Source organism: Glycine soja, chromosome 4 (genome assembly GCF_004193775.1).
Source record: "Glycine soja cultivar W05 chromosome 4, ASM419377v2, whole genome shotgun sequence".
NCBI classification, from domain to species: Eukaryota; Viridiplantae; Streptophyta; class Magnoliopsida; order Fabales; family Fabaceae; genus Glycine; species Glycine soja.
In genome coordinates, this window is record NC_041005.1 from 33,760,809 (window position 1) to 33,773,477 (window position 12,669).

A 12,669-nucleotide genomic window follows, 5' to 3' on the forward strand; every position below is an offset into this window, starting at 1 on the left:
GAAGAGAAAGAAATGAAGGTTGCAGTGTGGGACTGTGGCAGTGTGAAAAGCTCTGGATCGGATGGACTAAATTTCAAGTTTATCAAGGAATTCTAGGACATTATCAAAACATATTTGCTTTGTTTTTTTGGATGAATTCTATATCAATGGAGTATTTCGGAAGGGAAGCAATGCATCATTTTTAGCTTTGATTCCCAAGGTCCATGATCCCCAGAGCCTCAATGGATACAAACCTATTTCATTAATAAGATGCATGTATAAAATTATGGCTAAACTGTTATCTAGAAGGCTGAAGAAGGTGCTGCCATCCATTATAGATGAACACCAAACTGCCTTCATAGAGGGTAGCATATGCTGTACAACGTGGTTATAGCCAATGAAGTGGTCAAAGAAGCAAAAAGATGTAATAAAAACTGCCTAGTGTTCAAAGTTGATTACGAAAAGGCGTATGACTTAGTATGTTGGGACTTTCTATTGTATATGATGAGTCAGATGGGTTTTTGTACCAAATGGATTAGATGGATTCAAGGTTGCCTAAAATCAGCTTCTATTTTCATATTGGTTAATGGGAGCCCAAGAGCAGAGTTCACTCCTCAAAGAGGACTTAGGCAAGGTGACCCACTAGTCTCATTCTCGTTTAATATTGTAGCGAAGGGCTTAACTGGTCTGATGAGAGAAGCCCAAGAGAAGAATTTGTTTGAAGGTTTTACAGTAGGAAGAAACAACATGGAAATCGGTGTATTATGGTATGTAGACACAACAACGATGAAAAATGTAAGAGCAATCAAGGTGATGTCCAGGAGCTTTGAGTTGGTATCGGAATAAAAAATAAACTTTTCCAAAAGCAGTTTTGGGGTGATTCGGATGACTGAGCAATGGATGAACAATGTTGTCAGCTATTTAAATTGCAGAATGTTGGTCAGTACCCTTTCCTTATTTGGGTATCCCTATTGGGGCACACCCAAGACATAGTGAGATTTGGGATCCAATAGTCAAGAAATGTGAGAGAAAATTGTTTAAATCGAAGAAGGTGGTGGATAGGTTGGTGAGGCTGCAGCGGTGGTTCTTGTGGGGAGGACACTCAGATCAGAAAAAGATTGCACGGGTGAACTGGGGTTCAATCTGTCTATCAAAGGAAAAAGGTGGCTTGAGCATCGAGGATTTGGTGAAATTCAACTATGCACTTCTTGGAAAAGGGTGCTGGAATTTGTTTCATCACCAAGGAGAATTGTGGCCACAAGTTTTGGAATCCAACTATGGAGCATGGAGGAATTTGGATGTGACAAGAAGGAACAACATAGAGTCCCTCTGGTGGGAGGACCTAAGCTTCATCTGTAATTCGACCGAGAAGGGAAGCTGGTTTAAAAGCGAGACAAAATGAAAAATTGGGTGTGGATCAAAGGTGCTATTTTGGGAAGACGGGTGTAAGGATGATGGGGTTTCGTTGATGGAAAAGTACCCAAGCTTGTACCACATTTCTCAATAGCAACATCAATATATCCACGAGCAAGGGGCGACATCAGGTACAGGTTGGGAATGACAGTTCCAGTGGAGATTATTTTTTGGAGGGTGAAATAGACATGACTACAAATTTATGAAGGATATAGAAGGTCTGATCGTCCAACTGCAGCGACTAGACACCTAGAATTGGGAGCGAGATTCAAGTGGGGGATATACAATTGGGAATGCTTATATGATGCTTGATAGGGATTCGACAAATGAAAATCAGGATGGAGAGTTTACTGCATTATGGAAGTTAAAAATCCCAAGTAAAGGTGAAATTCTGATACTGGGGACAGATGTCGTACCAGATGTCACGACATCACGCTTCAGAACATGGAGATTATATTTGTCTGTATGAACAGATTAAACAAGTAAATAACACAAGAGAATTGTTAACCCAGTTCGGTGCAACCTCACCTACATCTGGGGGCTACCAAGCCAGGGAGGAAATCCACTAAAATAGTGTTAGTTCGAAGATCTAACAGCCACTGTTTACAACCTTCTCACCTAACCACTACCCGTGCAACCTCTACCTAAGAGCCACTCTTAGATATGAGAACCCCTCTCACTCCCTCTCAATCACTCTCCCGTGTTTACAATTCAATCGAATACACACCAGAGATTGCTCTCTGAACAATAGAGATCAACTCCACACACTATAGAGATCAACTCTACACACTCAGGTCCAACACTTGATGTTAGGATGACATCAAGGTGGCTCACAAAACACTCAAGTCCCAAAACTCACAAAATAACTCTTCAATCCCGGACTTGGTTGAAAACTCGTGCAGCCTTCATGTTTATATAGCAGTGTGCGTTTCTGGGCTGCAACTACTTGTGCTGGATGAGATCTATCATTTTCCTGAAAATCTGCACTTAAAGATCTAAAAGATACAGTTTGATCTTTTAGTTTTTATCTTTAATCTTTAATCCCTGAACGAACTATTCAAGTTTGTAATTCGAACTTTAATTATCTTTTAATTCGTTCCTAAAGATAGATCGCCAAATCTGTTGCTAACTGCACATTAATCTGTTAAAGATATAACAGATTTATGTGTCCAGTATTTTCGGGCCGGATGTCAGGACATCGTGTCCGACATCGTGGATCCTGCACACTCTGTTAAAGATATAACAGATTTATGTGTCCAGTATTCTCGGGCAGGATGTCCTGGACATTGTATCCGACATCGTGGATCCTGCAGCTTCAATTCTTCATTTGACATTTTATCTTGCCTTGTGCATTGTGCAGCCCGACCTGATTCCTTGACATAACGTTGGACATCATGTGCAGCAACTCCAGCTTTCCTTCATTGTCTAAGTGCTTATGTTTTAACAAAATCTTAGCCAATCTTTTAAACACTCAGTAGAGCTAAGCACTAACAATCTCCCCCTTTGGCAAATTTTGTCTAAAACATACTTAGACACTTCCTGAGCAGGTACGAGCAGTTATGCAAGTGGGATCAGCAACTTTCTTTATCAGAGTAATCAAGCACAGCGGTATCTGTAGTGGCGACAGCAAAATTCTGCAAGTTGCAAGTCGTTTCCAGGATGTCAAGACATCTCACGTGACATCAGCTTTCTGCTCCCCCTGTCTCCATGCTCCTACTGCTGTGAAGCAGTTCACTGCAGCATCTTCTATCAGCTACTAGTCTTTTCCAGGATGTCAAGACATCTCATGTGACATCAGCGTTCTGCTCCCCCTGTCTCCATGCTCTTACTGCAGCATCTTCTATCAGCTACTAGTAGTCACAGTAGCTTACATCAGTCATCAGCAGCAGCAGTCTCCCCCTCAAAATCACATACATACAATTCCCCCTCAAAATCATGAATCATGCATGCATCGTATCCTACTTACTCAAAATTATAAGTCATGCATAATACTATTACTCCCCCTTTTTAGACAGAATTTGACAAAAGTAGAATGCATGCAAATATTACAGACCAATAGCAAATTAATTGTTCAAAGGGACATGCCCCTATAACTAGTAAGAGTAAAAAGCAAAAATAAAGGTCTGATGGTCATGGGGTGGCTTCAGAATCATCATCATCTGATTCTGTATCCTCTGCTGCATCTTCCTCTTCCTCAGCTGCTTCTTCTTCTTCCTCAGCTTCTTCTTCTTCTTCAGCTGCTTCACTATCATCAATGCCACTTTCTGAGAGTCTTTTGATTAGCCGTTCCAGCTCCATTTTCTTCTCTGTGGTGGCTTTGATGGTTGCTTCCAGCACCTTGCATGTGTCCTTGAGTTCAGCAATCAAGGCATCCTTGGATACAGCACCTGAAGCAGCAGCTTTCCCTGATGTCGAGACAATGTCTGGGACATGTGTCCCCTCAAACAGTTTGTAATGCAGGGAAAGAGCAGATTCTCTCTTCATCACAGAGTCAGTGTAGTTTAAAATATTGGGATGTTGACTCAACATAATGCCACACAATACAGTTGGGAAGGCAATGGGTAATTTGACAGCAAAAGATTCTGAATGCTTAACAGTTTGATCAAAAATATAGTTTCCAAAATTAAATTTGGACTTGGTTCCAACAGCATACAGAAATTTACCCAAACCTGTGGCAACAGTGGAAGTATGATTGGTGGGTACCCAGTTTGCAGCGCCAATCCTGTGCAGGATTGCATACTTCACACTTAGCTTCCCTGCAGAAAGCTTCCCTTTCTTCGGCCAATGCTGGACTTGTTTGGCAGTGATTTCCTTGGCAATTTGATGCTCAGAAACAGCAATATCCACCACTCCTTCAGTTGGTCTGCCCAGGTATTTGTTGATCACAGCAGGGGAGAATCTAACACATTTTCCTCTGACAAACACTTTCTGATAATCATCACTTTTTCTGTTTGTTATGTCAGAGGGAATGTTGACAATGAATTCCCTGACTAGGCTTTCATAACAGTCTCCCAACTTGGTGACTGTCTTCAGTAGTCCAGCAGCCTTGATGAGGTCCATGATCTCCTTGCAAGCCAAGGCATCTCTTCCCAATTCTCTTTCAACAGCAAGTCTGCGTTGATATACAAATTTCCACCTTTCAACATTGCCAATGGAGTGGAAAGAAATGTTGTCCAATGGAGCATCAGGGACATTTCCAGGCACCTTTTTCCCTGATTTCTTGGCCCGCTTGATGTCGAGAACATCTAGTTCGACATCATCATCAGAATCAGATGAGGAAATTTCTTTCCTCTTCTTGGACGGGATTGCAACTTTGCTCCATCTGGATGTGGTAGGAGTGATTGGTGTGCTCTTCTTCTGTGCCATAGTTTTGATTCGTCCAGACCTAGTAATGGGGGTTTTCCCTTTTCTGCTTTGTAACCTTTCTGCAATGCCAGGTGCCAACTTGTTGGCAATGGGTTCCTCATCAGATTCCACTTCTTCTAGGTCAATGAGGTTACCTGGAGCAGGTTCTGGTGCCCGTGGTGCAGGGGTCTTCTCTGTGGCTTGATCCTCTTCCTCTGTTGATCTCTCTTTGCTGGAAAAAGAGGGGACTTCAGCATTTGGGGTGGAAGATGTTGGAACATCTTTGTCAGCATCAGGGACAGAAACATTCGGGGTGGAGGATGTTGGAACATCTTCATCATCATCAGGGACAGACGCATTTTTCAGAATGCTACTCACAATACTGCGGATCTTCTTATCCATCTCCGGGTCTACTTCCCTAGGACTTGTTGCAGGGCTAGGGTTTTCAGAAATCTTCACTCCCTGTTGTCTTTTGGGGACCAGTTTCTCAGGAACAGGGGCTGAACCAGGAATCATTTGTATGGGTTGGATAGTGAATTCAGGTCGTTCCTGGTGTGATGGTGCTTTGGTGGATGATGGAGATGATGGTACAGAGGGTGAACCAGGAGCTGAAGTTTCTTTTGGTGCGGTAGCCATGGAGAAGCAGAGCTTTTGGAATGGTTTCGTGAATTTCTGAGAGCTGTTGGGAAATGCTGAAGACGGGATTACCACGACAATATAAGTTTGAATGAGGAATGTAAAGGGACGTGTGAAGCAACGGTCGAATTTGTCTTGGCCCAGTAAAGAACGCGCTATTAACGTTTGAGCACGTTCAGATAACAGTAATTGCTATAAATCCTCTAGCAGACAAATGCACAGCTTGCCCCTCAGTTTTTCAAACTGATTTGCATCCAATGCCTTTGTGAAAATATCTGCTATTTGTTCCTCAGTGTCAACATGCTTCAGTGTGATCACTTTATCATCAACAAGATCTCTAATATAGTGATGTCTAATGTCAATGTGCTTGGTTCTGCTGTGTTGAACAGGATTTTTTGAAATATTAATAGCACTCATGTTGTCACAGTACAATGTCATGACATCTTGTTCGACATTGTACTCCTTGAGCATCTGCTTCATCCAAACTAGTTGTGAACAGCTGCTTCCTGCTGCAATATACTCTGCTTCTGCAGTAGATAGGGACACACAGTTCTGCTTCTTGCTGAACCATGAAATAAGATTGTTGCCCAGATAGAAGCATCCACCAGAAGTGCTTTTTCTGTCATCTGCACTTCCAGCCCAATCAGCATCACAATACCCAACCAGCATTGAATCTGAACAATGACAGTACATAATCCCATAGTCACTGGTGCCATTTACATATTTCAGAATTCTCTTTACTTGATTCAAGTGACTTATCTTGGGATTGGCTTGATATCTTGCACAAACACCTACTGCATAGGTGATGTCAGGTCTGCTAGCTGTTAAATATAGTAAGCTCCCAATCATGCTTCTGTACAGACTTTGATCAACACTGGTGCCAGCTTCATCTTTTGACAGCTTCAAGTGAGTAGGTGCAGGTGTTCTTTTATGGCTGGCATTTTCCATCCCAAACTTCTTGACAATGTTCTTTGCATACTTGCTTTGTGAGAGGAATATGGAGTCTTCCATCTGCTTCACTTGGAGTCCCAGAAAATAAGTCAGCTCTCCAACAAGACTCATCTCAAATTCAGATTGCATCTGTTGGACAAAATGTCGAAGCATCTCATTCGACATCCCTCCAAACACAATGTCATCAACATATATCTGTGCTATCATCAAGTTCTCAGCATCTTGTTTGACAAAGAGAGTCTTGTCAATTCCTCCCTTCCTATACCCTTGCTGAGTAAGGAATTCTGTTAGCCTTTCATACCAAGCTCTTGGAGCTTGCTTCAATCCATAGAGAGCCTTCTTGAGCCTGTATACATGATCTGGATGAGTTGGATCTACAAATCCCTTTGGCTGCTCCACATAGGCTTCTTCATTCAGGTATCCATTCAGAAATGCGCTCTTCACATCCATCTGGTACAGCTTGAATTTGAGGATGCAAGCTACACCAAGTAACAATCTGATGGACTCAAGTCTAGCAACAGGGGCGAAAGTTTCATCAAAGTCTACACCTTCAATCTGAGTGTAGCCTTGAGCAACAAGTCTGGCCTTGTTTCTGGTTATAACACCTTCTTCATTGGTTTTGTTCTTGAAGATCCACTTGGTGCCAATCACATTAGTTCCCTCGGGCCTAGGAACTAGCTCCCAAACTTCATTCCTTTTGAATTGCTCCAATTCTTCTTGCATAGCATTGATCCAGAACTCATCAGTCAGTGCCTCTTTCACATTCTTGGGCTCAATTTTGGAGACAAAACATGAATTGGAGACGATCTCAATCTCCCTTGATCTTGTAGTGACTCCTCTGTTTGGATCTCCTATAATCAGCTCCTTGGGGTGCATCTTCTGGATTCTAATGGAGGGTCTCTTGTCAGGTTGATTGATGTTTGATTCATCTGTAGCAGCATCAGAGTTTTCTGCATTTTCTGCACTTTTAGCTGTATCTGCTACATTGTCTCCCGATGTTCTGACATCTTCTTCGACATCCTTCTTTCTTGCTGGAGTTAGATCATCAACAACCACATTGATGGATTCCATCACAGTTCTGGTTCTGGAATTGAATACTCTATATGCTCTGCTGTTTGTAGAGTATCCCAAGAATATCCCTGCATCACTCTTGGGATCCATCTTTCTCCTTTGCTCTCTATCTGCCAAAATGTAACATGGACTCCCAAAGATGTGGAAGTGCTTGACAGTTGGCTTCCTCCCTTTCCAGATTTCATACAGTGTGGTTGGAGTTCCTCTTCTAAGTGTGACTCTGTTGTGGATGTAGCATGCTGTGTTCATGGCTTCAGCCCAGAGATTATGGGGAAGTTCTTTGGCATGAAGCATGACCCTAGCAGCTTCTTGCAAAGTCCTGTTTTTCCTTTCAACTATGCCATTTTGTTGTGGTGTAATGGCTGCAGAGAACTCATGAGTGATGCCTTCAGATGTACAGAATTCAGTAAACTTGCTGTTTTCAAACTCTCTGCCATGGTCACTCCTAATTCTCTTGATGACACAGTCTTTTTCTCTTTGAAGTCTTAGACTCAACTCTTTGAATACTTCAAAGGTGTCTGATTTCTCTCTGATAAAGTTGACCCAGGTAAATCTGGAGAAATCATCCACAACAACATAGGCATACCTCTTCCCTCCAAGGCTTTCAACTTGCATAGGCCCCATCAAGTCCATGTGAAGTAGTTCCAGCACCCTGGAAGTGGTCTGATGTTGAAGCTTCTGGTGGGACATCTTGACCTGCTTTCCAATCTGACATTCACCACAGATTCTGCCTTCTTCTATTTTCAGATTGGGAATGCCTCTAACAGCACCTTGGTCAATGATTTTCTTCATGCCTCTTAAGTGCAGATGTCCAAATCTTTGATGCCATATTTTGACTTCATCTTCTTTGGAGAATAGACATGTGGAGGAGTAGCTGGTTTCTTGAGGTGTCCATAGGTAACAGTTGTCCTTTGATCTGCTGCCCTTCATTAGAACTTTGTTCAGACTAGGGAGTCCATCATGGACTAGCTTTCCCATTCCAATGATCTTTCCTTTAGAGCCATCTCCAAATGTCACATAGCTAGTGGAGCAAGGTTCAATGTTCACCAGGAATTCTTTAACTCCTGTCATGTGTCTGGAACAGCCGCTATCTAGGTACCAATCTTCCTTAGCTGATGCTCTAAGGGAAGTATGAACAACAAGACTAACAGTCTTGTGTTTTGGAACCCACATCATCTTCCTTCCGCTGCTGCGACCTTGAGTTCCATGATGTGGATGGCCATGTAAATGATAGCAAAAGGGCTTTATGTGACCATACTTGCCACAGTAGTGACACCTCCACTTCTTTCTTTTGCTCCTTTTCTGCTGCGTTCCATGATGTCGAGACCGATGTTGTGACATCGTGGCTCCAGTGCTGTTTTTGGCAGGAACAAATTCTGTCATGGTCGTTCTGCCAGCAGATTTATGATTAAATCCAAGTCCTCTCTGGTTTCCAACATTCTTCCCAAGCTGTAGCACCTCATCAAGCAAATCTGAGCCTTTATTCAGCATCTTTATTGATTTTGTCATGTTTCCCAGTTTAGAGTTCAGAAAACCAATTTCTCCTTTAAGTTCAGAGATTTCCTCTTCATGTGCCTCCTTCTCAGCCTCCAGATTTGCAATGACCTTCTTTAGTTGTGCTTCTTGCTGAAGGATCTTCTCACTTTTGATGCATAGTTCTCTATAGGATATAGCAAGCTCATCAAAAGTGATTTCACTGTCTGTATCACTTGAATCTTCAGCAGATTCAAATCTCCCGGTGAGTGCATTCACATCTCTGTCAGAATCACTTTCTTGTTCACTCTCTGTATCATCAGACCGACATACAGAAAGTCCTTTCCTCCGCTTCTTGAGATGAGTGGGACATTCAGCTTTGATGTGTCCATAGCCTTCACACCCATGGCATTGAACTCCTTTGCTGTGACTGGGTTTTTCATCTGACCTTTTCTGGTATTCACTACCTTTCCTGATGTCGAAAGGGATGTTCCGGACATGTGGTTTCTGCCTCCTGTCCATTCTGTTCAGCACTTTGTTGAACTGTTTTCCAAGGAGCACAACTGCATTAGCCAGACCTTCATCAGTATCCAGGTCATACTCATCTTCTTCTCCTTCATCATTGGACACGAACGCCAAGTTCTTGCTCTTCTTTTCAGTCCTATCCGAGAGTCCTAGCTCAAAGGTTTGAAGGGAACCAATGAGTTCATCTACTCTCATGTTGCAAATGTCTTGGGCCTCCTCTATTGCAGTGACTTTCATGTCAAATCTCTTAGGCAAAGATCTGAGGATCTTTCTCACCAGCTTTTCATCTGTCATCCTCTCTCCCAAGGCAGTGCAAGCATTGGCAATTTCAAGAATGTTCATGTGGAAGTCATGAATACACTCTTCCTCCTTCATCTTCAGATTTTCGAATTTTGTAGCCAATAGTTGCAATCTGGACATCTTCACTTTGGAGGTTCCTTCATGAGTGGTTTTCAGGATCTCCCATGCATCCTTGGCCACTGTGCATGTGTTGATCAGTCTGAAGATATTCTTGTCAACTCCATTGAATAGAGCATTCAAAGCTTTGGAGTTTCCAAGTGCCAATTCGTCTTCTTCTTTTGTCCAGTCTTCTTCTGGCTTCAATTCATCAGTGGGCTTTCCTTCTGTGTCCAGCATCTTGGGATGTTCCCAGCCTTTGATGACAGCTTTCCAGGTTCTGCTATCCAGCGATTTGAGGAAGGCCACCATTCTTGCTTTCCAGTATTCATAGTTGGTTCCATCCAGAATTGGTGGTCTGTTCACTGGTCCTCCTTCTTTCTCCATGTTCATCAGAATTTATCTCCCTAGATCTCACTCAGTGATTTCGAGTGCCTGCTCTGATACCAATTGAAATTCTGATACTGGGGACAGATGTCGTACCAGATGTCACGACATCACGCTTCAGAACATGGAGATTATATTTGTCTGTATGAACAGATTAAACAAGTAAATAACACAAGAGAATTGTTAACCCAGTTCGGTGCAACCTCACCTACATCTGGGGGCTACCAAGCCAAGGAGGAAATCCACTAAAATAGTGTTAGTTCGAAGATCTAACAGCCACTGTTTACAACCTTCTCACCTAACCACTACCCGTGCAACCTCTACCTAAGAGCCACTCTTAGATATGAGAACCCCTCTCACTCCCTCTCAATCACTCTCCCGTGTTTACAATTCAATCGAATACACACCAGAGATTGCTCTCTGAACAATAGAGATCAACTCCACACACTATAGAGATCAACTCTACACACTCAGGTCCAACACTTGATGTTAGGATGACATCAAGGTGGCTCACAAAACACTCAAGTCCCAAAACTCACAAAATAACTCTTCAATCTCGGACTTGGTTGAAAACTCGTGCAGCCTTCATGTTTATATAGCAGTGTGCGTTTCTGGGCTGCAACTACTTGTGCTGGATGAGATCTATCATTTTCCTGAAAATCTGCACTTAAAGATCTAAAAGATACAGTTTGATCTTTTAGTTTTTATCTTTAATCTTTAATCCCTGAACGAACTATTCAAGTTTGTAATTCGAACTTTAATTATCTTTTAATTCGTTCCTAAAGATAGATCGCCAAATCTGTTGCTAACTGCACATTAATCTGTTAAAGATATAACAGATTTATGTGTCCAGTATTTTCGGGCCGGATGTCAGGACATCGTGTCCGACATCGTGGATCCTGCACACTCTGTTAAAGATATAACAGATTTATGTGTCCAGTATTCTCGGGCAGGATGTCCTGGACATTGTATCCGACATCGTGGATCCTGCAGCTTCAATTCTTTATTTGACATTTTATCTTGCCTTGTGCATTGTGCAGGCCGACCTGATTCCTTGACATAACGTTGGACATCATGTGCAGCAACTCCAGCTTTCCTTCATTGTCTAAGTGCTTATGTTTTAACAAAATCTTAGCCAATCTTTTAAACACTCAGTAGAGCTAAGCACTAACAAAAGGCTTATGACAAAGATGCATGTCACCCATTTTTTAGCTGTGTTAGAATCATGTCGCTGAGGTGGGAATCGATGTCTTGGTAAATGAACTTAATATTATATATAATATTAATCATACTTTTGCTAATAGAAAACAAATTACTCTTCCTTGCCTTCTGCTCCCACATTTTCTCATTCCCTCCCAAACCCCTTACCATGTAAGCATGGTTGTTATGGCTCAATTTTGTTTTTTCTGCTCGTTGTTCCTCTTTTAGATTTATTCTTCCTGTATATCTCATTGAAAGCTTCAATCATGCTCTGTTAATCTCTGACATGAAGTGCATGCCATTGATTCTGGAAAAATGTGACATGAATGACATATTTTACTTATGCAGTTATGCATCGATTATTCTGTGAGATTTTGTTTTCATTTTCTCCCGTTTCATTTCTAAGTTTCGAGCATGTTAATTTTTGGCAAATAAGAGAAGCTACTCTTTTTGCCTTATCGTCTCTTTCAGAAGAACTGTTGGAGACAGAAGTTGGGATTCTTACTTGAGTTGGGAATTCTGATAAGCAGAATTAGGCTTAAACCTTTTCGTGTCCATCTTTAATAACTTATGGTTTTGTTTTCCATAGGATAAACGATGATATATTTTGCTATTGTTACAAGAAACCGAATTTGATACGAGTAGCTCTCGCGATGCCTCTTCTTTGGTAAATGATCTTGTCCTAACTTTTAAGATTGCCTCTCTCTCATGACTTCTAACTGATGTTCATATTTTACAGATAAGCAATGGTTTACTAGAACACTTTCTCTATTTTGCAATGAAAGCAATTAAAATGGATGTGTAAGCACACTTGTGTCTATCTATATTCTTTGTGTAATATACTCTCTTCTAACTTTGACTTTAACAAGCCCCCACCTGTAAAAGTAGGTGTCTGCAGAGAACTTACTAACCTTCTTCCTGAAACAAAAAAAGAAATTGTCCAATCACAATTGTTGGGTTTAATTTCATCCCTCACAGATCTTCTTAATCATGTACCACACAATATAAATCCTTTTATCATATATCTTCTACTATTGTTGCATCTAATAGTTACCTAATATGATTTCCATGCATTAGATGAAACCTTGCTCATGGTACTTGATACATTGCTTGCTGCAGTAAAAGCAAGTTAGTTTATATATTGCTCAGATTAGATATTGAAGTTATATTTATACATATGTGTGTTTATGTTCTCATCTTACTTACGCATTGAAGTTGTATAGATTGGGGTTATGGGGTTATTTTGAGATTAGTGCCTACATAAAATGCAGATTGTTCTTGTTGGCAATCCCA

The 12,669-nt window shown here is 41.5% G+C and overlaps 1 pseudogene; it reads left to right on the top strand.

The window, feature by feature from the left end:
- The window catches only part of LOC114410756, a 210,811-nt pseudogene that overhangs the window by 103,565 nt on the left and 94,577 nt on the right, over positions 1 to 12,669 (top strand).